Below are 22,539 nucleotides of genomic sequence, written 5' to 3'. Positions count from 1 at the left end.
CAGCAGAGACCAGGTTGAGTAGTAGGCAGTGAAGAAAAGATGCCCCCTGTAATAAAGTGGCAAGGAACTTGGCTGAATTGTTTGTGTCTTAGTGTTCTGTGGAAGGTAGAACTTGTGAACCATGAAATGTATATTAGGCTGAGGAGATTTCTTTAAAAAAAAAAAAAAAAGGTATATTTAGAGTCCAGTGCTGTGGCATAGCAGGTAAAGCCACCGCCTGCAGTGCCAGCATTTCATATGGGTGCCAGTTAGAGTCCCAGCTGCTCCACTTCCCATCCAGCTCTCTGCTGTGGCCTGGGAAAGCAGTAGAAGATGGCCCAAGTCCTTGGGTCCCTGCACCCATGTGAGAGACCCAGAAGAAGCTCCTGGTTCTTGACTTCTGATCGGTTAAGCTTCAGCCGTTGTGGCTATTTTGGGAGTGAACCAGCGGATGGAAGACCTCTCTCTCCCTCTCTCTGTCTATATCTCTGCCTTTCAAATTAATAAGTAAATCTTTAAAAAAAAAAAGAGTCTGATCTTAGGGGCTGGTACTGTGGTGTATTAGGTTAAACCTCCACCTCCAGCATAGCATCCCATATAAAAAAAAAGATATATTGGCCGGCGCCGCGGCTCACTAGGCTAATCCTCCGCCTTGCGGCGCCGGCACACCGGGTTCTAGTCCCGGTTGGGGCGCCGGATTCTGTCCCGGTTGCCCCTCTTCCAGGCCAGCTCTCTGCTGTGGCCAGGGAGTGCAGTGGAGGATGGCCCAGGTGCTTGGGCCCTGCACCCCATGGGAGACCAGGAAAAGCACCTGGCTCCTGGCTCCTGCCATCGGATCAGCGCGGTGCGCCGGCCGCAGCGCGCCGGCCGCGGCGGCCATTGGAGGGTGAACCAACGGCAAAAAGGAAGACCTTTCTCTCTGTCTCTCTCTCTCACTGTCCACTCTGCCTGTCAAAAATAAAAAAAAATAAAAAATAAAAGATATATTATTATATTTGAATAGCAGAAGGAGAGAGAGAACTACCTTCCATCCCCTGGTTCACTTCTCAAATGACCACAACAGCTTGGGCAATGGTTGGGGCTAGGCCAGGCTGAAGTCAGAAGCCTGAAACTCCATCTGGGTTTCCCCCCACCCCCCGGGTAGGAGGGGCCAAAGTACTTGTCTCTACTGCTTTCCCAGGCTCATTAGCTGGGAGCCGCATTGAAAGCGAAGCAGCCAGGTGTTCAACCGGGGCTCCTGTATGGGATGTGGGTCTCCCAGGCACCACAATGCTGGCCCACCAAATTGTTTGCTTTAAGTGAAAAGTTGACAGTTTTAATTTAATACAGAACAAGAGAAAGGTTATATGCTGAAATCCCTAAATCTACCATAAGAATGAATCTTCTGCTGTGAATAACCTAGCAGTTGAGATCTGGTTGGGAAGCTCATATCCCGTATCAGAGTGCCGCGGTTCGAGTCCCAGCTCTGCTCTTCACTCTAACTTCCTGCTAAGGCAGACCCTGGGAGAAAGCAAGTGATAACTTAAGGTCCCTCTCACTCACATGGGGGACCTGGATGGGTTCCTGCTTCCAGTCCTGGCCAATGAGGGCATTTGGGGAGTGAAATGGTAGGTGCTCTCTCTCTCCCTCCCTCCTTCTCTCTTCCCCTCCCTTCCTCCTTTTCTCTCCCTCTCCCTCCATTCTTCCCTCTCTCTCAGAGTCTTCTATCTGTGAAATTATGAAGGAAAGAGAAATTCAACCTAGTTTTGCTGTCATTCTTAACAGCTAAAAGTTCAGGCCACAGGGCGTAAGTGCTTAGTTAAGCTAGAAAAGTTAATACATTTGTGGGTGGAAGACATGAGCAGAAAATATGTTCAGATTGACGGCAGTGGGTTGTGCCAGAACACATTGATCCCATACGAAAAAAACTTTGGCAAGGAATGCCCCCAGACTCAGTCAGGAGGCAGAGCGAGGAAAGGAGGGGAAAGCATGGCCCAGAGCTTTTCTTGTGGCTTTTTTGGGAGGGAATGGGTGAGACAGCTACACAGTATGCTGAGGAGAATTATTAGCATTGGATAGTTTGAATAATTTTGGTGGGCTATGAGGTAGCCCTAATTGACTGGTACCTGAGGTGGTTTAGGGCTGGGAGGATATTGGCTTGGTGTATAAGAGAAAAAAATAGAGATGGTTGAATGGTTGGCTTGCATATCAAAGGCATGCTCAAGGTCAAATTATTTCCTGTATTCAGGAATTAGTTATTTCTGGAAGGAGTGGTCTCTCCCGGACCACTCAAGCGGTCTCATCCCAAGATATGAAAGCATTGTAAAATACAGAGAAAATTTAAAAACATGAGGCAAAGCAGAGCATCTGGGACATTGAAGCAGTGTCCATAACCTGCTGTGCTACAATACTGGCCCCCAGTGTGTTGGGTTTTCATCATTCTGCTAGATGTGTAGTGGTATTTGATTGCTGTTTCAATTGCAATTCTCTGATGGCATACGATGTTGAGCATTTTTCCATGTGCTTATTTGCCATCTGTATATCTTCTTTGATGGCATGCCTATTCAGATCTTTTGCTCATTTTTAACTCGAGTTGTTCATGTTCTTCTTGTTGATTTTTTAAGAGTTCTTTGCTGGACTGGCGCTATGGCAAAGCGGGTAAAGCCACTGCCTGCAGTGCCGGCATCCCATATGGGCGTTGGTTTGTGTCCTGGTTGCTCAACTTCTGATCCAGCTCTCTGCTATGGCCTGGGAAAGAAGTAGAACACGGCCCAACTCCTTGGGCCCCTGCACCCACAAGGGAGACCCAGAAGAAGCTCCTGGCTCCTGGCTTCAGATTGGTGCAGCTCCAGCCATTCCAGCCAACTGGGGAGTGAACCAGTGGATGGAAGAACTCTTCTCTCTCTCTGCCTCTTCTCTCTCTCTCTCTCTCTCTCTCTCTGTGCAACTCTGACTTTCAAATAAAATAAATCTTTTAAAAAAAGAGTTCTTTACAATTTTGGGTAAGTCTTTATGAGATATGCGTTTTGCAAATTCAAGTATTTTCTCCCAAGCTGTTGCTTGTCTTCTGTTTCTCTTGATCCTCTTTATTTTTTAAGGGAAAACCAGCCACTTCTGAACCATTCTTTGCAGTCCAAACAAAAAGAAAATGTCTACAGGGCAGTGTGTGGTGGTGAAGAAGGGGCTCTGGAATCAGCTTGGATTTGAATTCTAGTTCTGCTACTTCCTCACTGTGGGAGTTAATGTCTCTGTACATACTTTCCTCTTCTTTTTTTAAAAAATTTTATTTATTTATTTGAGAGGTAGAGTTACAGACAGAGAAAGGGAGAGGCAGAGAGAAAGAGGTCTTCTAACCTCTGGTTCACTCCCCATATGGCCACAAGAGCTGGGGCTAGGGCTGGGCCACACCGAAGCCAGGAGCCTGGAACTCCATCTGGGTCTCTCATGTGGGTGGCAAGGGCGCAGATATTCAAGACCGTCTTCCGCTGCCTTCTCAGGCACATTAACAAGGAGCTGGATCCGAAGTGGAGCAGCCGAGACTCAAACTGGTGCTCACGTAATGGGATGCCGGCGTCACAGACAGTGGCTTAACCCACTGCCCCACAACGTCGGATCCTAAAAACAAGAATTTCAAAACAGTGATGCTGTGGTCATTTTAGGCCTACAGGCAGTGTGAGGTTATAAGCCAGGCTATTCTTATAGATGGCGTGTGGTCATGATCAGGATGCCTTGTGGCAAACTGCTCCCTTGAAAACGAAAACACTCTGAACTGTAAACTTGGGAGCATTCATCAAGCTGGATGAATGTACAGCCAAAGAACACTGTGCGCCTGTTCTTTCCAGTGTAGTTGATGAACAAAGGCAGCCACCACCCTTTTGTCTCCTTGCTGCAATTCCGACCGAGAAGAGCGGTGCTTAAATTGGCATGGATGGTGTGTGTTTGACACCATTAATTCTTGTCATGGAGTGTAGTGTGTTTCCTCTGTCACTTCACAGCATGGGAAAAAGGGTGGAACAAAGACAACCCCCGGGGCCTGGCCCTGTTGAGTCTTGACTTTCTGCTACATTGCTGGCTTTCTAATTGGGCGGCAGCTGGGGAGGATCCCGCTGCTCCCCAGAGCCTGCTAGGCCCCAGGCAGCCTTTCAACCCCATGGAAGGGAGAGGAAATGACTGGGTCCTTCCGAAGCTCTCTAACCAGAAACTGCATCTGTTAGCTCCCTCCTAGAAGTGGCCTGGGTCCTGGGCGACAGAGAGACCCCTGCTGCCACCCTCTGGGGGAAATGAATTAGCAAAATCAGTGTTTGAAATCAGGCAAAGACATTGGGATCTTACTGAAAATTTGGTCTTTCAGTCAATTCCTTTACTAACTAACCAGTAGCTTGGAATCTTCTGGATAGAAGCAGCATGCACTGCAGGTCATCATCAGCCACTGAATTCTGCCTTTGCTTAGTTGCAGTTACCAGTGATTCCAAAGAGAAATCTTTTTTCTTTTAAGATTTATGTATTGGCCGGCCCCCCGCTCACTTGGCTAATCCTCTGCCTGCGGTGCTGGCACCCTGGGTTCTGGTCCTGGTCGGGTCGCCGGATTCTGTCCCGGTTGCCCCTCTTCCAGGCCAGCTCTCTGCTGTGGCCCGGGAGTGCAGTGGAGGATGGCCCAAGTACTTGGGCCCTGTACCCGCATGGGAGACCAGGAGAAGCACCTGGTTCCTGCCTTCGGATCAGCGCGGTGGGCCAGCTGCAGTGGCCATTGGGGGGTGAACCAACGGAAAAAGGAAGACCTTTCTCTCTGTCTCTCTCTCACTGTCCACTCTGCCTGTCAAAAAAAAAAAAAAGACAAAAAAAATAAAAGATTTATGTATTTATTTGAAAGGCAGAGTTACAGAGAGGCAGAGACAGAGAGATCTTCCATGCACTGGTTCACTCCCCAAATGGCCACAACAGCCAGTGCTGGGCTGATCTAAAGCCGGGAGCCAGGAGCTTCTTCCAGGTCTCCCACATGGATGCAGGAGCCCAAGGACTTGGGCCATCTTCTACTGCTTTCCCAGGTGCATTAGCAGGGAGCTGGATGGGAAGTGGAGCAGCCGGGACTCAAACCGGTGCCCAAATGGGATACCGGTGTGAGAGGCAGTGACTTTACAACTACCCCATAATGCCAGCCCTGTCTCCAGATTTCTTGTTCTTTTATCTATTTCTATGTTTATGGGGCCAATGGAGAAAGATAACAAACTTAGGCCACATGACAGAAAATGTAATATCAAACACAGGACATCCACTTTATTTTTTTAAAGGTGTATTTATTTATTTGAAAGGCAGAGTTACAGAGCAGGTAGGGAAACCTTCCATTCCCTGGTTCACTCCACAAATGGCTACAACAGCTGAGGCTGGGTCAAGCAGAAACCAGGAGTCAGGAGCTCCATCTGGGTTCTCCCATGTCGGTGCAGGGACCCAAGGACTTGGGCCATCTTCTGCTGCCTTCCCAGGCCCATTAGCAGGCAGCTGGATCAGAAGCAGAGCAGCAAGGACTTAAACTGGCACTCCAGTATGGGATGATGGCATTTCAGGTGGCAGCTTATCACTGTGCCACAACGCTGGCCCCACACCCAATTTATTTTATATATTTATATTTTTTTATTTGGAAGGTTAAGAGAGTGTAAGACACAGATCTCCCATCCACTGGTTCACATCACACTCTTTTTGTTTTTTTCAAAGATCTATCTATGTATTTGAAAGGCAGAACCACAGAGAGGCAGAGGTAGAGAGATAGAGAGAGTGATAGAGAGATAGAGAGAGAGGTCTTCCATCCTCTGGTTCACTCTCCAGATGACCGCAATGGCCGGAGCTGTGCCAATCCAAATCTAGGAGCCAGGAGCCTTCTCCAGGTCTCTCAAGCAGATACAGGGGCCCAAGAACTTGGGCCATCTTCCACTGCTTTCCCAGGCCACAGCAGAGAGCTGGATTGGAAGAGGAGCAGCCGAGACTCGAACTGGTGCCCATATGGGGCGCTGGCACTGCAGGTGGCAGCTTCACCCACTACGCCACAGTGCCGGCCCCTGGTTTACTCTCCAGGTGTCTGCAACAGCCGGGGCTGGGCCAGATCCAAGACAGGAGTCTGAAACTCAATCCACATCTGTCTTGTGAATGGCAGGGACTCAAGCATTTAAACCATTATCTGTTGCCTCCCAGGGCGCACATTAGCAGGAAGCTGGACTTGAACCCAGGCATCTCAGTACTGGATGCTGGTGTCCCAAGTGGCATCTTAATCGCCATGCCAAAGGCTCACCCCAGAAGATCCACTTTCTAAGTCCTCAGCTCCAAGCGGCTGGACATGCCTGCTGCCCCCTGGAACACCGTACTGCCCCATGGTCTCTCAGGCTTCCTTCCCCATCTCCCATTTCTTTGCTTTATTCCTCAAAAACTGCTTCTGCCATTTCTTTATTTATTTTTAGATTTATTTTTATTTATTTGAAAGAGTTATGGAGAGAGAGGGAGAGGGAAAAAGAAAGAGAGAGGTCTTTGATTATCTGGTTCACTCCCCAAATGGCGACAACGGCCAGAGCTGAGCTGATCCAAACCCAGGAGCCAGAAGCTTCTTTCTGGTCTCCCACATGGGTGCAGGGGCCCAAGCACTTGGACCATCTTCTTCTGTTTTCCCAGGCCATAGCAGAGAGCTGGATTGGAAGTGGAGCAGCTGGGACTCGAACTGGCGCCCATATGGGATGCTGGCACTGCAGGCCGTGGCTTTACCCACCACGCCACAGCGCCGGCCCCAGATTACTATTTCTGAACTCCTTCTTAGGGTGGCTATGAGGAGGGCCAGGAAGGACATCCATATTACTCAGCACCTGGAGCTGGCAGACAAGGAGGTACCCAACCTCCACATCATGAATCCTGCGTAGTCTTGAGGCTGCGTGAAGGAACCACTTGCCTGGGGACATTTCTTCTTAAATTCTACAAGTGCAGTTTTCCAGTACCCTGCTGATAACTTCAAGTTACCCCCTGAGATCATGCCTGCCCCCCTGTACTCCAGCTGTCCTGAGACAGGCCTCTGGTGCGGTCAAGAAAACTGAAGCTACGGCTGGGTCAGCATCCAGATTCCAGTTTGGTTGTGGATATGTATGGTCAGTGAGCTCAGTAAAATGGTACAGGTTTATTTTGTGTTGGAGAAACTTGTAGCCAGAAGAAAAAAGATCACTGTGAGATACACACATATTAGAGAGATTAAAACAAATCATGCTGATGGTAGCAAGTACTGGCAAGGAAGTGGAGAGATTGGATGACATAGACATTTGCTGCTGGGAGGGCAAAATGCATCCATTCCGGAAAAGGGTTTGCAATTTTGTTTTTATGTTTCAAAAAATCTTTAACTCGAAATTTTTGAAGATTTATTTTATTTATTTGAAAGGCAAAGTTACAGAGAGAGGGAGAGAGAGAGAGAGAGAGATAGGAAGAGAGGGAGAGGGAGAGAGAGAGATCTTCCATCCTCTGGCTCACTCCCCAGATAATGGCAGGCTGAAGCCAGGAGCCTGGAACTCCTTCCTGGTCTCCCATTTGCGTGGCAGGAGCCCAAGCACTCGGGTCATCATCAGCTGCCTTCCTAGGTGCATTAGCAGAGAGCTGGATTGCAAGTGGAGCAGTTGGGATTCCAACCCGTGCTCATATGAGATGCCATCATTACAAGTGGTAGCTTAACCTGTTATGCCACAATCCTGGCCCCTGTTTTAAATTTTTTGCACCACATTAATCTTATATTTAAAAAAAGATTTTATTTATTAAAAAGACAGAGTGACAGGGAGACAGAGGGAGAGACACAGAGAGAGATCTTCTGTCTACTGGATCATTCCCCAAATGGCCACAGGCCAAAGCCAGGAGCCTGGACCACAGGTAGCAGGGGCCCAAGTACTTGGGCCATCTTTTACTGCTTTCCCAGGCACTTTAGCAGGGAGCTGGATCAGAAGTGGAGCAGCCGAGAGGACTTGAACCTGTCTCTCTGACATGGGAAGCCAGCATCTTAGGTGGTGGCTTAACCTACTGTGCTGCAATGGCGGCCCCAGTTTTTTTTTTTTTTTAATTTCAAAATAGTTTTAAATACACAAAAGAAAAATTGTGAAGTAGTACAGAGTTCCCGTATACCCCATACCCAGCTTCCCCTGTTTTCACATGAGTGTATTTGTTACAATCTATAAGCCACACCCAAATTCCCCTTGTTATAACATCTCATATTAGTATAATATAGTTGTCACACTTAATGAGCCACACCCAGCTTCCTCTGTTTGTTCAATCTGAATTCCCTGTGTCCCTCTACTCCTCCCAGCCTCCAGTAGTCATCATCCTCTGTTCAGATTGAGGTTTTTGTTTGTTTGTTTTGTTTTTAGCTCCTTCATATAAGGGAGAACATATGGTATTTGTCTTCCTGTGCCTGACTTCCTTCACTTAATATGATGTCTTCTAGTTCCATCCATTTTGCTGCAAATGATAAGATTTCATTCTTTTTTAATGGCTGAATAGTTTTCCATTGTGTACATATATACCACATTTTCTTTATCCATTCATCTAATGATGGACACTTTGGTTGATTCCATACCTTGCCTCTTGTGAGCAGTGCTGTGATAAACATGGTGGACCAGGTATCTCTTTGATACAATGCGTTTGTGCCTTTGGGATTTATACCCAGTAGTGGGATTGCTGGATCCTGTGGTAGTTCTATTTCTAGTTTTCTTTTTAAGATTTATTTATTTGAGAGGCAGAGTTACAGAGACAGGGAGAGAAAGTGGGAGGGAGAGATCTTCCATCCACTGGTTTACTTCCCAAATGGCCACAACGGCCAACAGCCAAGACTGGGCCAGACCAAAGCCAGGAGGCCTGAACTCCATCCAGGTGTCCCACATGGGTGGCAGGACCCCGAGCACTTGGGCCATCTTCTGCTGCTTTCCCAGGAACATTAGCAGGGAGCTGGATCACAAGTGGAGCAGCTAAGAGTTCAACCTTGCTCATGTGGGATGTTGTCCACAACGCCTGTTTCTAGTTTTTAAAGAAATCTCCAGAGTGCACTAATTTACATTCCCACCAACAGTATCTAAGAGTTCCCCTTTCGTGTTTATGAAATGCATGAAGTTCGTATTCCTTAAATAAAAAGTTTCTAGGAAAAAATATTAAAAAAAAAATGAGTTCCCTTTTCTCCACATCCTCGCCGGTATTTGTTACTCTCTGTGCTTTGGATAATAACCATTCTTACAGGGCTGAGCTGAGAGCTCATTGTGTGTGTGTGTGTGTTTTAAATATAGAACGCTTCATGAATTTGCATGTCATCCTTGCACAGGGGCCACGCTAATCTTCTCTGTATAATTCCAATTTTAGTCTATGTGCTGCCGAAGCGAGCCCTCATTGTGGTTTTGATTTGTATTTCCCTGATGGTTAGTGATACTGAGCATTTTTTCATATATCTGTTGGCCATTTGTATTTCTTCTTCTGAGAACTGTCTATTTAGGTCCTTTGCCAATTTGTTAACTCGACTGGTTGTTTTTGTTGTTGAATTTTTTTGAGTTCCCAGTGTATTCTGGATATTAATTTTCTGTCACAGAAGTAGCTTGGAAATATTTTTTCACATTCTGTCAGATGTTTCCTCATTCTGTTGGTTGCTTCTTTTGCTGTGCAGAAACTACTAAGTTTGATATAATCCTATTTGTCCAGTTTTGCTTTTGTTGCCTGTGCTTTTAGAATCTTATCCAAGAAGTCATTGCCTACAGCAATGTCTTTTTTTAAAAAAAAAAAAAGATTTATTTATTTATTTGAGTCAGAGTTAACAGAGAGAGAAGCAGAGGCAGAGAGAGAGGTTTTACATTTGCTGATTCACTCCCCAGTTGGCTGCAATGGCCAGAGCTGTGCTGATCCCAAGCCAGGAGCCAGGAGCCTCCTCCAGGTCTTCCCACGAGGGTGCAGGGGTCTAAGGACTTGGGCCATCCTCCACTGCTTTCCCAGGCCACAAAAGAGAGCTGGATTGGAAGTGGAGCAGTTGGGACTAGAACCGGCACCCATATGGGATGGCAGAACTGCAGGCGGCGGCTTTATCCACTACGCCACAGTGCTGGCCCCTACACCAATGTCTTGAAATGTTTCCCCTTTGCTTTCTTCTAGCAATTTCATAGTTTTACATCTTACATTTAGGTCTTTCATCCATCTTCACTTGCTTTTAGAATATGGAGAGAGGTAGGGATTTAATTTCATTGTTCTATATATGTAAGTGCAGTGTTGCCAGCACCATTTATTGAAAAGACTCCTTTCTTCTTGGCACTCTAGTCAAAATTCAGTTGGCTGGGGCCAGCGTTGTGGCATAGCAGGTTAAGCCACCACTTGCAAGGCTGGCACCCCATACTGGAGTGCCAGTTCAAGTCCTGGCTGCTCCACTTCCAATCCAGCTTCCTGCCAATGGCCTCAATGCCAGGGCTGGGCCAGGCTGAAGCCAGGAGCCAGGAGATTCTTCCAGGTCTCCCACATGGATGCAGGGGCCCAAGGACTTGGGCCATCTTCTACTGCTTCCCCAGGCCATAGCAGAGAGCTGGATTGGAAGAGGAGCAGCTGGGACTAGAACCGGCGCCCATATGAGATGCCGGCGCTTCAGGCCAGGGCTTTAACTCGCTGCGCCACAGCGCCAGCCCCAGTTTTCATAATTTTCATTGTAGAGATCTTTCACTTCTTTGGTTACATTTATTCCTGAATCTTTAAATTTTTTGTGGCTATTTTGAATGGGATTTCTTTCTTGAGTTCTCTTTCAACAAGATGGTTGTTTGGTGTATAAAAATGGTATTTTGGGGCCGGCGCTGTGGCGTAGCAGGTTAAAGCCCCAGCCTGCAGTGCCGGCACCCCATATGTGTGCTGGTTTGAGTCCTGGCTGCTCCACTTTCGATCCAGCTCTCTGCTATGGCCCGGGAAAGCAGTGGAAGATGGCCCAAGTGCTTGGGGCCCTGCACCCATGTGGGAGACCTGGAAGAAGCTCATGGCTTCTGGCTTCGGATCGGCACAGCGCTGACCATTGCAGCCAACTGGGGAATGAACCAGTGTATGTAAGACACTCTCTCTCTCTCTCTCTCTCTCTGCCTCTTCTCTCTGTGTGTAACTCTGACTTTCAAATAAATAAATAAATCTTTAAAAAATGCTACTTTTTGTATATTCATATTTTTTTTGACAGGCAGAGTTAGACAGTGAGAGAGAGAGAGAGTGAGACAGAAAGGTCTTCCTTCCATTGGTTCACCCCCCAAATGGCCGCTACGGCCGGTGCGCTGCTCCGATCCGAAGCCAGGAGCCAGGTGCTTCTCCTGGTCTCCCATGCGGGTGCAGGGTCCAAGCACCTGGGCCATCCTCCACTGCCTTCCTGGGCCACAGCAGAGAGCTGGACTGGAAGAGGAGCAACCGGGACAGAATCTGGCACCCCAACCGGGACTAGAACCTGGGGTGCCGGCGCTGCAGGTGGAGGATTAGCCTAGCCGCGGTGCCGGCCTTTGTATATTCATTTTGTAACCTGCAACTTTAACTGAATTGGTTTGTTAGTTGTAACAGCATTTTGGTGGAGTGTTTAGGTGTTTACATGTACAAGGTCACGTAATCTTCAAACGTGAATAATTTGACTTCCTCCTTTCCAGTTTTGATGCCCTTTCTTTCTCCTCCCTAATTTCTCTTCCTAATACTTCAGATACTATACTGAATAAGTGTGCTAAAAATGGACATTCTTGTCTTTTCCCAGATCTGAGGGAAGAAGATTTTAGTTTTTCCCCATTCAGTATGATATTGGCTGTTGTTTTGTCATTTATAGCCTTTATAATTTTGAGACATGCTCCTTCTATACCTAATTTGTGGAGAGTTTTTATCATGAAGAAATGCTGAATGTTGGCTGGCGCCGCGGCTCAATAGGCTAATCCTCCGCCTAGCGGCGCCGGCACACCGGGTTCTAGTCCCAGTCGGGGCACCGGATTCTTTCCCAATTGCCCCTCTTCCAGGCCAGCTCTCTGCTGTGGCCCGGGAAGGCAGTGGAGGATGGCCCAAGTGTTAGGGCCCTGCACCCCATGGGAGACCAGGAGAAGCACCTGGCTCCTGCCGTCGGATCAGCACGGTGCGCCGGCCACAGCGTGCCAGCCGTGGTGGCCATTGGAGGGTGAACCAACGGCAAAGGGAGGACCTTTCTTTCTGTCTCTCTCTCACTATCCACTCTGCCTGTCAAAACAAAAAAAAAAGAAAGAAAGAAAAAGAAATGCTGAATCTTATCAAATGCTTTCTCCACATCTGTTGAGATAATCATACGATTTTGTTCTTCATTCTGTTGATGACATCTTTTTTAACTTTTTTTTTACATTTCACTTATTTATTTGAAAGGCAGACTTATAGAGAGACAGAGACAGAGAGAGAGAAGTCTTCTATCCATGGGTTCACTCCCCAGATGGCCGCAATGGCTGAAGCTGTGCCAATCCGAAGCCAGGAGCTTCTTCCAGGTCTCCCACGTGGGTACAGGGGCCCAAGGACTCAGGCCATCTTCTATTGCTTTCCCAGGCCATAGCAGAGAGCTGCATCAGAAGTGGAGCAGCCAAAACTAACTTTCTCTCGCGTGCGCTCTCTCTCTGCCTCTCTGTATCCTTGCCTTTCAAATAAATAAGTGAATCTTTAAAACAAGCATAGAAATATACTCAACAGCAGATGAATGAATGTTATTCATCTGTAATGCCTTCCTCTGGTCCCTGCCCCCACACAGAAGGGTAATCTATCCCTTGCTCACGGCACTCCATACAGATCCAAGTGGTTCATAAGGTGAATGTTATAGGATATGTATACACCTCCAGTTCCTGACTGATCTGCATACTCCTTTGGGGTTGGGGTCATGCCTTTTGTTTTAATTATCATACTGCAAAATTGGCTTTTTCCTAAGACTGTATAAGTCTATGAATTTTGCCATCTATGTCTATATATAAGAGAATTTCAAAAAGTTCATGGGGGGATCCAAGTGTGGTTTAACATTCACAAATCAATAGATATCATAGGGGCCGCCACCTGCAGTGCCGGCATCCCATATGGGCGCCGGTTCGAGACCAGCTCTCTGCTGTGGCCTGGGAAAGCAGTGGACGATGGTCCAAGTCCTTGGGCCCCTGCACCTGCATGGGAGACCTGGAGGAAGCTCCTGGCTCCTGGCTTCAGATTGGCGCAGCTCTGGCTGTTGCAGCCAACTGGGGAGTGAACCAGGGGATGGAAGACTTCTCTCTCTGTCTCTACCTCTCTCTGTTTCTACTCTCTCTGTGTAACTCTGACTTTCAAATAAATAAATAAATCTTTAAAAAGAAAATAAAATAATAAAAAAGAATTTGTCCTTTGCCCCTTTAAGCAACAGCGCTGGCCTCTGTTTCTAGTCTCTTAAGTTTTATTTCGGGGCCGGTGCTTGTGGGTGTAATAGGCTAAGGCTCCGCCTATTGGATTTCTGGGTGGCAGAAATCCAGGTGTTTGGACTATCATCTGATGCCTCCCGGGTGCATTCGCAGGAGGCTGGGTTGGAAGCAGAGGAAGGGCTCAATCCCAGGTACTCTGATATGGTATGCCAGAGTCCCAAATTGTGTCTTAACCTGCTGCACCACAACACCTGCCCCTAACCTCCACTTCTGATCCAGCTCCCTGCTAATGTATGTGGGAAAGCAGGGGAAGATAGCTGAAGTCCTTAAGTTCCTGCCATATGTGTGGGAGACCTAAATAAAATTCTTGGCTCCTGGCTTCGGCCTGACCAAGTCCTGGCTGTTGCCAGCCTGCTGCAGGTGGAAGATCTCTCTTCTCTCTTCACCCTTAACTCTGCTTCCAAATCAGTCAATCAATCAGTCTTAAAGTGCGAGGCGGCCACTGAGGTGGGCAGAGTGCACCGCTGCCAGCGGCTGGAGGCTGGTGAGGCCAAAGATGTTCTGAATCGAGGGCCTCGGGCCGAAGCTGGACCCGGAGGAGATGAAATGGAAGATGCGCGAGGATGTGATATCCTCCATACGGAACTTCCCCATCTACGTGGCCCTGCTGCGAGTCACTCTTTTTATCTTAAAGAAGTTGGACAGCATATGAAGATTGGGCATCACGCTTGGATGCATGAGATGAGCCTGGTTACGGTTTCTACTCCTTTCTGCAAGTGAATAGGCCCAGAAAGGTGGATGAGGCTCTGATTGAATGCACATAAAAATTCTACTTGTTAAGAACAAGTTTGGCTCTGGTAACAGACCTTCATAGCTCAAATCTAAATCTACTTAGAAGTATGAGAGACTTGCAGTCCTAGTGTCCCTTCTGCCTGTGACAGACCGTCTCATGAATGTCGGCGTCAACGTAAAAAATGTCCAGCTCCATTTTCTAGCACGTATTAATTATAAGAGAATCATGGGCCGGCGCCACGGCTCACTAGGCTAACCCTCCGCCTTGCGGTGCCGGCACACCGGGTTCTAGTCCCGGTTGGGGCGCCGGATTCTGTCCCGGTTGCCCCCCTTCCAGGCCAGCTCTCTGCTGTGGCCAGGGAGTGCAGTGGAGGATGGCCCAGGTGCTTGGGCCCTGCACCCCATGGGAGACCAGGAAAAGCACCTGGCTCCTGGCTCCTGCCATCGGATCAGCGCGGTGCGCCGGCCGCAGCGCACCGGCCGCGGCGGCCAGTGGAGGGTGAACCAACGGCAAAAGGAAGACTTTTCTCTCTGTCTCTCTCTCTCACTGTCCACTCTGCCTGTCAAAAAAAAAAAAGAGAGAGAATCATGTCTTAAACAGCCCTGTCTTGTCAGTTGTTGCTGCTTACCTGTTTTATTTCTGTCTCGGGGGTATTTGTGCAGAGTCCCTTACAGTTAGTTACATTGTATGAAAGTCACACAGCCACAGTGACATTTAAGCACAGGCCCAGCGGTCTATATTTTTAATAAATGTATTAATTTAAAAAAATGTTTTTAACCCTTGAGAATAAATGTATTCCTTAGGAAAAATAAACAACAAAGAAACAAAGCTCCAAGGTATGCCTAGAATTACTAAGAATGTTAAAGAATTGTTGGATGGTTAGGAGGAGGAAGAATGTACCAGAAGGGAGCATCTACGGCAGAATTCTAACAGAATGACACTCAGTCTCCTGGAAGATAAGAACATTTCCAAGTGCCAGTCCACCCAACAGACAGGAAACAAAATGAGTTATCTCCCCCGTTCCTTGCCTTGACGTGACTCCTATTATTGTAAAGAATGGTATATGCTGCATTCAATCCAAGTTACATCTTTTTGCTTACACAACAAATATGGACTCACAGATGCTGAGTGCTAAAGGTATGTAAACCTAACAACGGAGGGCAGCGTTTCCCATTTTGCTGACGCGACCAGAATGCTGTGGCCTGTACAGGGAACAACTGCGTGGCGTTACTCGGAGACGGAGCTGCACCCACCATCTGTGCCTGCTGGGCCTCAGGCCCAGTCTTCTTCCATCGCTACCTCGTTTCTCCATGAGAGAGGGCATCAAAAAACACTTAGAAACTGCAGCCACCGTGTCCTTTACTGACAGAGCAGTATCAGCATCAGTGTCATGGTACAGGATCACGTTATTGGCCATGTCAAAGCTTTCCCAGCATCCCGTATCAGAGGGCCAGTTCAAGTCCTGACTGCTCTGCTTCCAATCCAGCTCCCTGCTAATGTGCCTGAGAAGGCAGCAGAGGCAAGCTCAACTACTTGAGCCCCTGCCACCCATGTAGGATACCAGATGGAGTTACTGGCTTTGGCCTGGCCCAGCCCTGACCTTTACGGCCATTTTGGGGAGTGAACCAGCAGATGGAAGATCTCTCTCTCTCTCCCCCTGCCCTGATAACTCTAATAAATAAAATAAATATTTAAAAGCAATAAATAAAAGAAGCAGAAACAGGACTACATCCCAGGCAGTCCCAAGTGGTGGTTTAACCCACTGTATCACAACACCCCCTTGGATATATTTTCAGAAGATGAAGTCAGGAGTTGAATATTCATTTTATGTTCTTGTATTTCTCAATTTGTCACTATCATCAAGTATCACATTTTTATTTATTATGAAATTATAAAATATGCACGCACCAGTTATTGTTCGCGTAACTACATGTTATACAACAGTTCACACAGAAGCAAAAAAAATAAATAAAAAAGGACAATCCATAGTGATAGGTTCAAGTAAACTCGGTTTTTTATGGAAAAAATGTATGTGAATGTGTCCAGGGTTACACTTAGAACTGTATAAACACTGGATGAAAAGAAATGAGGATTTATTCCTAGGGTATTGGGATATCCTTGTCATTTATGTCTAACATGCAGTACCTTGTTTTATGAAAAACTTGTGCGCACCATGGATATTTCTGAAATGAAGGGGAAGGAATAGGAGGGCTGTTTAACGGTAGGGGAAGAGCTCTGTTCTGATCCTATGTGATCAAACCACAAAAGTGGTAGCAAAGGGGCCAGTGTTGTGGCATAGTGAGTTGAGCATCCGCCTGCAGTGCTGGCATCCTATAAAGGCTCTGGTTCAAGTCCCAGCTGCTCCAATTCCAATTGAGCTCCCTGCTAATTACCTGTGAAAGCAGTGGAAGATGGCCCAAATCCTTGGGCCCTTGCACCTGCATAGGAGACCTGGAAGAAGCTCCTGATTTCTGGCTTCAGATGGGCCCAGCTCTGGCCATTGAGGCTGTTAGGCAGGAAGTTAGGTATGAGCCTATGTGTGTGTGACAAAGGCCTCCGGAGAAGACTTCTACGTCCAGCATATGCATCCACATCTCAAAGTTATCCCGATAATGCTTCAGGGGCAGCCCAGTGTTCCCATCCTGCCCTGCCCCCTTCTACCTGATAACCTGCCAGGCGGAGGTCCCCGCCCCTTCTGCCTGACAAATCTTCCACAATCTCCCAGATGCAGCCCAGTATCTGCATTTCAAACACCCTGCTCTGGATCCCAATTCTCTAGGGGGTCCTGCTCACCCTTCCTCTGAACCCAGGATGGCGCCAGCTAGGTTTCCTCCTGTCTGATGCCTTCAGGGGAAAACTCAGATAGGAGCTTCTTAATATTTACAGCCATAAAATCCTTTGTTTCAGGAGAAATGTGTGAAGACAGAGACCCATCTCCTTAAACACCCCCTCACGCCCCCACCCCCGGCCTCAACCGGACTGGGCGCTCAGCCCTCTGCCTCTCTGCTGAGCCGCCCGCCTGGTCTGGCCAGGTGTAATCTCTGCACTCTCTCTCAGGTCCTGTCTGGAGAGGTGCCCATCCGTTCTTATGGATGTCCCTTCCCTAATAAACTTTGCTACTTCTACTTTCCACTACTCTGTCTCACGCCTGAACTCTTTCTTGCGCGAAGACAAGAACCCTGCCATTTCTCCGGTAACACTATCAGCCTCATTTTAAAGTCCCAATCTCAGGGCCCACACTGTGGCACAGCAGATAAAGCCCCTCTGCCTGCAGTGCCGACATCCCATATGGGTGCCGGTTCGAGTCCCAGCTGCTCCACTTCTGATCCAGCTCCCTGCTAATGTACCAGGGAGTGGATATCAAGGAATGCCTGTAGTTAAAAAGGAAATAACGCGTAAATAATAAAATAATTATAAATAAATAATAAAATAAATAAACACATTTACTTAAATAAATAATAAAATAAATAAATACATAAGGAAAAGAGGAGAGGGGAGAAGGGAGAGAGAGGTACCAGGAGAAGGGTCATCCACCTCAGCTGGGAGCTTTCTTGCAGGGAAGGTATGCAAAGCCAAGATGCCAAGACCAGGAGAGGGAGGTTAGCTCTGAGCGCCCCCTACAGGTGGCATTGCAGTGGTGGATGAAAGCAGGTTGTAAGGCCACCAGGATGATCCACTCTTTCTCAGGGCCTCCAAGGCAGGCAGGGGCAGGGGCAGGGGCAGGGGCTCTAAACAGCGGCAAGGTCAAGGTCCTGAAGGCAGACGCAGCTCCCCGGGTAAAGCGGGAGCTCTCCTGGTCTTTCCCTGGCAGCTCCAGACTCCCACGCGCCCACAGCCTCACCTTCCTCCAAGGGCCTGCCACGCTCACAGGCATTTAGACTTCACCCTCTTTTCTGCCCTCCTCGACCTTCTCTTCAGCCTCAGGGCTGTGAAGTCCAGCAGGCATGGTGGGGTCCAGCACCTTCCCCCTCCTCTGGTGCTGCTGCCAGTGAAAGTGAAACTCAGACAGGGTCAGGGTCAAGGTCACTCCGAGTGACAGCGGCAGAGCTGAGGATGGAAGCCAGCACTCTTTTTGTTTTTACATTTATTCATTTTGGAGGCAGAGTGACAGAGAGGGGGAGACAGAGCTCTTCCATCTGCTGGTTCACTCCCCAAATGGCCACCACGGCCTAGGAGAGCTGGGCAGAATCATAGCAGCTGGGAATTGAACTAGCACTCCGATGTGGGATGCCAGTGTCGCAGGCAGCAGTTTAACCTGCTGTGCCATACTGCTGGCCCTGGAAACTGGCACCCTCGATGGGACAAACAATTCCCTTGTACACAGACACAGAGTAAGCTCTTCAAGGACAACCTTGGTCCTACCGGGCGGAGAGACAGCCACCCCTGATGGGCGTGGTGGGAAACAGGACCCACGGGGCCTCCAGACTGTTCCTATCAGGCACTCAGTGGGTAGACCCCACAGCCCAGCCTCAACCGGACTGGGCGCTCAGCCCTCTGCCTCTCTGCTGAGTCGCCCACCTGGTCTAGGCAGGTGTATTCTCTCCTCTCAACATGTAACCTCGCTCCTCCCTCCCCCCCCCCCCCACTCCGCCCAGTCTCTCAGGCTCTGTCTGGAGAGGTGCCCATCCATCCTTAAGGATGCCCCTTCCCTAATAAACCTTGCTATTTTACCTCCCAGTACTCTCTGTCTCACGCCTGAATTCTGCAATTTCTCCGGTAACAAGGCCATTTGGGGAATGAACCAGTGGAGGAAAGATTCTCTCCCTCCCCCTCTCTCTTTCTCTCTCTTCCTCTCTCTGTAACTCTTCCTTTCAAGTAAATAAATATTTTTTTAAAAAGTGGTAGTAAAAGTAGCAGGTGGCCTAACACACTGTGTCACAACACCTGATCCCCTGATTCCTCCCCCCACCTTTCCACTGGATTCCACACGTACATTCGTGCTCAGAGGTACACACACACACACACACACACACACACACACACACACACACACACACACACACAGAGGATGTGAGCTCTGTAGGCCGCACACTGGATACCTAATGGGGACCACCTGACCAGTCCTGTGGGGCCTGCACTAAGGAGCCAAGCAGCTGCTTCCAGTTAGGCACCTGGTCCAGCAGCAGTGGCTCTCAAGCACTACTGCAGTAGATGGCGCCAGGCCTCCAGAGGGTCTACCGTGTGGGTCGGGAATACGTGTCTCCAACAAGTCCCCAGTGATCCGGGGACTCCAGTTTGAACGGCACTGGCTTAGTGTCTGGATCAGCACGTGGAGGCGGCCCCTGCGGCCTGGGAGGTGCGTGAGGCCCTTGCACCCCTGAGACTGGGTCCTCAGCCCCACACCCTGACAGCACAGGATGATGGCTACGCTCTGAGCCGGGGGAACAGGGCCCACTCCCAAAGCCCAGGGTGACGTGACATTCTAGAAATGACAGCTGCAGAGAATTTGCCATTTAGACCCTAGAATGATTTCAGAGTCAAAGAAGAAACAAAACTGCAGCAGCCCAGGGCAGGTTTCCCGCAGAGTGACAGTAGGCAGGCTTGTGCCCACAGAAGCACACCCAGCTTAGTGGCTTTTTTTTTTTTTTCCAGACCCCAAGGGTGGGAGTGTGGTGCAGCGTGGTGTTTCTGGAGCAACACTGCCACCAAGAGGAATGTCTCACGAAGTCTCAAGCATGTGAGTAAGCCAGACGGGTCTTCCACATGGTGGTGGTGGTGGGGGCAAGAATAAGAGGCCCAAGCTTGTGTTACAGGCAGGGGCTTTGTCTGCTATGCCACATGCCAGCTCCAGAAAAAAAAAATTAAAAGTTTATTTTATTTGAAAGTCAGAGTTTGCAGAGAGAGAGGGAGAGAGAGAAAGAGAGAATCTTCCATCCACTGGTTCACTCCTCAAATGGCCACAACAGCCAGCCAGGGCTGGGCCAAGGCAAAGCCAGGAACCAGGAGCTTCATCTGCATCTCCCATGTGGGTGCAGGGGTGCCAGGACTTGGGCCATCTTCTTCTGCTTTCCCACACACGTCAGCAGGGAGCTGGATCAGAAGCAGAGTAGCCGGGACTCAAGCCAGAGCTCATATAGGAAACCAGTGCTGCAAGTCATGGTGACGCCGGCATCCCATATGGGCACTGCTTTGTGCTATTGCTGCTCCACTTCTGATCCAGCGCCCTGCTTAATGGGCTGGGAAGAGCAACGGAAGATGGCCCAAGTGTTTGGGTGTTTGGGCCCCTGCCACCCACATGGGAAACCAGATGAAGCTTCAAGTTACTAAACCTCTCTTGGTCTCAGTTTATTCATCTGCAAAATGGGGTGGTTGTACGCATTAATGGAGTAATACATGGAAAGTATGCATACTACTTCTTCTTGCTTCTGGCTCCAGAACCCTTTTTGTAGTTCTCCCAGAAATGACATGGAATGCTAGGTGCAGACACGTCGTGGTGCAGTGCCTTAAGCCACCACCTGCGGTGCTGGCAACCCATATCCAAGTCTTAGCTGCTCTATTTCCCATCTGTCTCCCTACTAATGCACCTGAGAAGGCAGTGGAAAATGACCCAAGTTCTTGGCCCTTGCCACCCACACGAGAGACCCCATTGGAGTTTCTAGCTCCTGGCTTCAGCCTGGCCCAGACCTGGCCATCATGGCTATTTCAGGAGCGAACCAATGGACGGAAGATGTCTTTCTCTCTGTCTCACTCTTTCAAATAAATAAATAAATCTTTTGCTAAGTTGAAATTCCATTTCAAAAAGTTCATGGAAAATGGAATTTTAAAAAATGAATTTATTTTGGTACCAAAAATCTTTTAAAAGACTTATTTATTTATTTATTTGAAGGCAGAGTTACAGAGAGGCAGAAGCATAGAGAGAGAGAGAGAGAGAGAGAGAGAGAGGCCTTCCATCCGCTGGTTCACTCCCCAGATGGCTGCAACTGTGCTGATCCGAAGCCAGGAGCCAGGAGCTTCTTCTGGGTCTCCCACACAGGTGCAGGGGCCCAAGGACCTGGGCCATCTTCTACTGCTTTCCCAGGCCATAGCAGAGAGCTGGATGGAAGTGGAGCAGCTGGGACTTGAACTGGCGCCCATATGGGATGCCAGCACTGCAGGTAGTGGCTTTACCCACTATGCCACAGAGCCAGCCCTGCCCTATTATATCTTAGGCTAATAATTATAAGCAAAATGCTGCTCGGGTTTTTGTGTGTTTGTTTTGATAATTATTTATTTATATTTGGAAGGCAGAGACGCAGAGATCTTCCATCTGCTGGTTCACTTCCCAAATGCCTGCCACAGCCAGGGAGGGTTGAGCCAGGTCGAAGCCTGAGCAGTAAAAGACGACCCAGGTCTCCCACAGGATGACAGGGATCCCAGTAATTGAGCCAGCACCTGCTGCCTTCCCAGGATGTGCATTAGCGGGAAGCTGAACAAGGAGCAGAGCCAAGACTCGAACCCAGGCCCTCTGCTGTTGGATGTGAGTCCCAAGGAGCATCCTGGCTTGCCAAATGCCTGCCCCTGCGCAGTTTATACAGACATTGTTTAACCTCCCCTTGATGAAGCAGTTCTGGTTCTCCCTGAGCTAAAGAAAAGACATCATGGATTTCTTTTAGTTTTCTTATTTACAAGGCAGAGATACAGAGAAATAGAGATCTTCCATCAGCCGGTTCACCTCCCAAAATGTCTAAAATAGCCAGGGCTGGGGCCGGTGCTGTGGCACAGTGGGTTAATGTCCTGGCCCGAAGTGCCAGCATCCCATGTGGGTGCCGGTTCGAGACCCGGCTGCTCCTCTTCCAATCCAGCTCTCTCGTATGGCCTGGGAAAGCAGTAGAAGACGGCCCAAGTCCTTGGGCCCCTGCGCCCACGTGGGAGACCCGGAAAAAGCTCCTGGCTCCTGGCTTTGGATCGGCGCGGCTCTGGCCGTTGCGGCCACCTGGGGAATGAACAGTCGAATGGAAGACCTCTCTCTCTCTATCTGCCTCTCCTCTCTCTGTGTAATTCTGACTTTCAAATAAATAAATAATTAAAAAATATAAAATAGCCAGGGCTGGGCCAGGCCAGAGCCAGGAGCCTAGAGCTCCCTCTGGGTCTCTTCCCAAGTCCCTGAGCCATCATCTGCTGCATCCTGGGATGTACATCAGCAAGAAACAGGCTTGGAAGTGTGGAAGTGGAGAGCTTGGGACTCGAACCAGGTAGTCCCACGAAGGATGTGGGTATCACAAGTGGCAACTTAACTGCTGGGCCAAACACCCACCCCCCATGACAGCCCTTAGACTTGCTTGATATGACCCCAGTGATCTTCTATTACTTCTTTCTTTTTTTTAATGATTTATTTGAAAGGCAGAGTTAAAGAAAGAGAGAGTCAGATAGACAGACAGATAGTCAGAGATCTTCCATCCACTGGTTCACTCCCCAAATGGCTGCCATGGCCAGGGCTGGGCCAAGCCAAAG

General features: G+C 48.6%; 1 long non-coding RNA gene, 1 other non-coding gene and 1 pseudogene across 2 annotated transcripts in view; 2 read left to right on the top strand and 1 right to left on the bottom strand.

Moving 5' to 3' along the window:
- Nucleotides 1-22,539, top strand: part of LOC103351799 (uncharacterized) — an 82,752-nt gene that overhangs the window by 57,979 nt on the left and 2,234 nt on the right. Inside the window, exon 3 of the long non-coding RNA XR_519498.4 lies at nt 19,702-19,786. This is a non-coding gene — a long non-coding RNA (uncharacterized lncRNA). The remainder of the gene's footprint in view (nt 1-19,701; nt 19,787-22,539) is intronic.
- LOC127485000 (U6 spliceosomal RNA) lies at nt 9,230-9,336 on the bottom strand. Its single transcript, XR_007912209.2, has one exon. It is a non-coding gene; the product is annotated as a U6 spliceosomal RNA (small nuclear RNA).
- LOC138847654 (mitochondrial import receptor subunit TOM5 homolog) lies at nt 13,858-14,176 on the top strand (annotated as a pseudogene).

Source organism: Oryctolagus cuniculus, chromosome X, assembly GCF_964237555.1.
Source record: "Oryctolagus cuniculus chromosome X, mOryCun1.1, whole genome shotgun sequence".
NCBI lineage: Eukaryota > Metazoa > Chordata > Mammalia > Lagomorpha > Leporidae > Oryctolagus > Oryctolagus cuniculus.
Note: the sequence above shows the minus strand (reverse complement) of the source record. Positions and strands in the feature narration are given on the sequence as shown.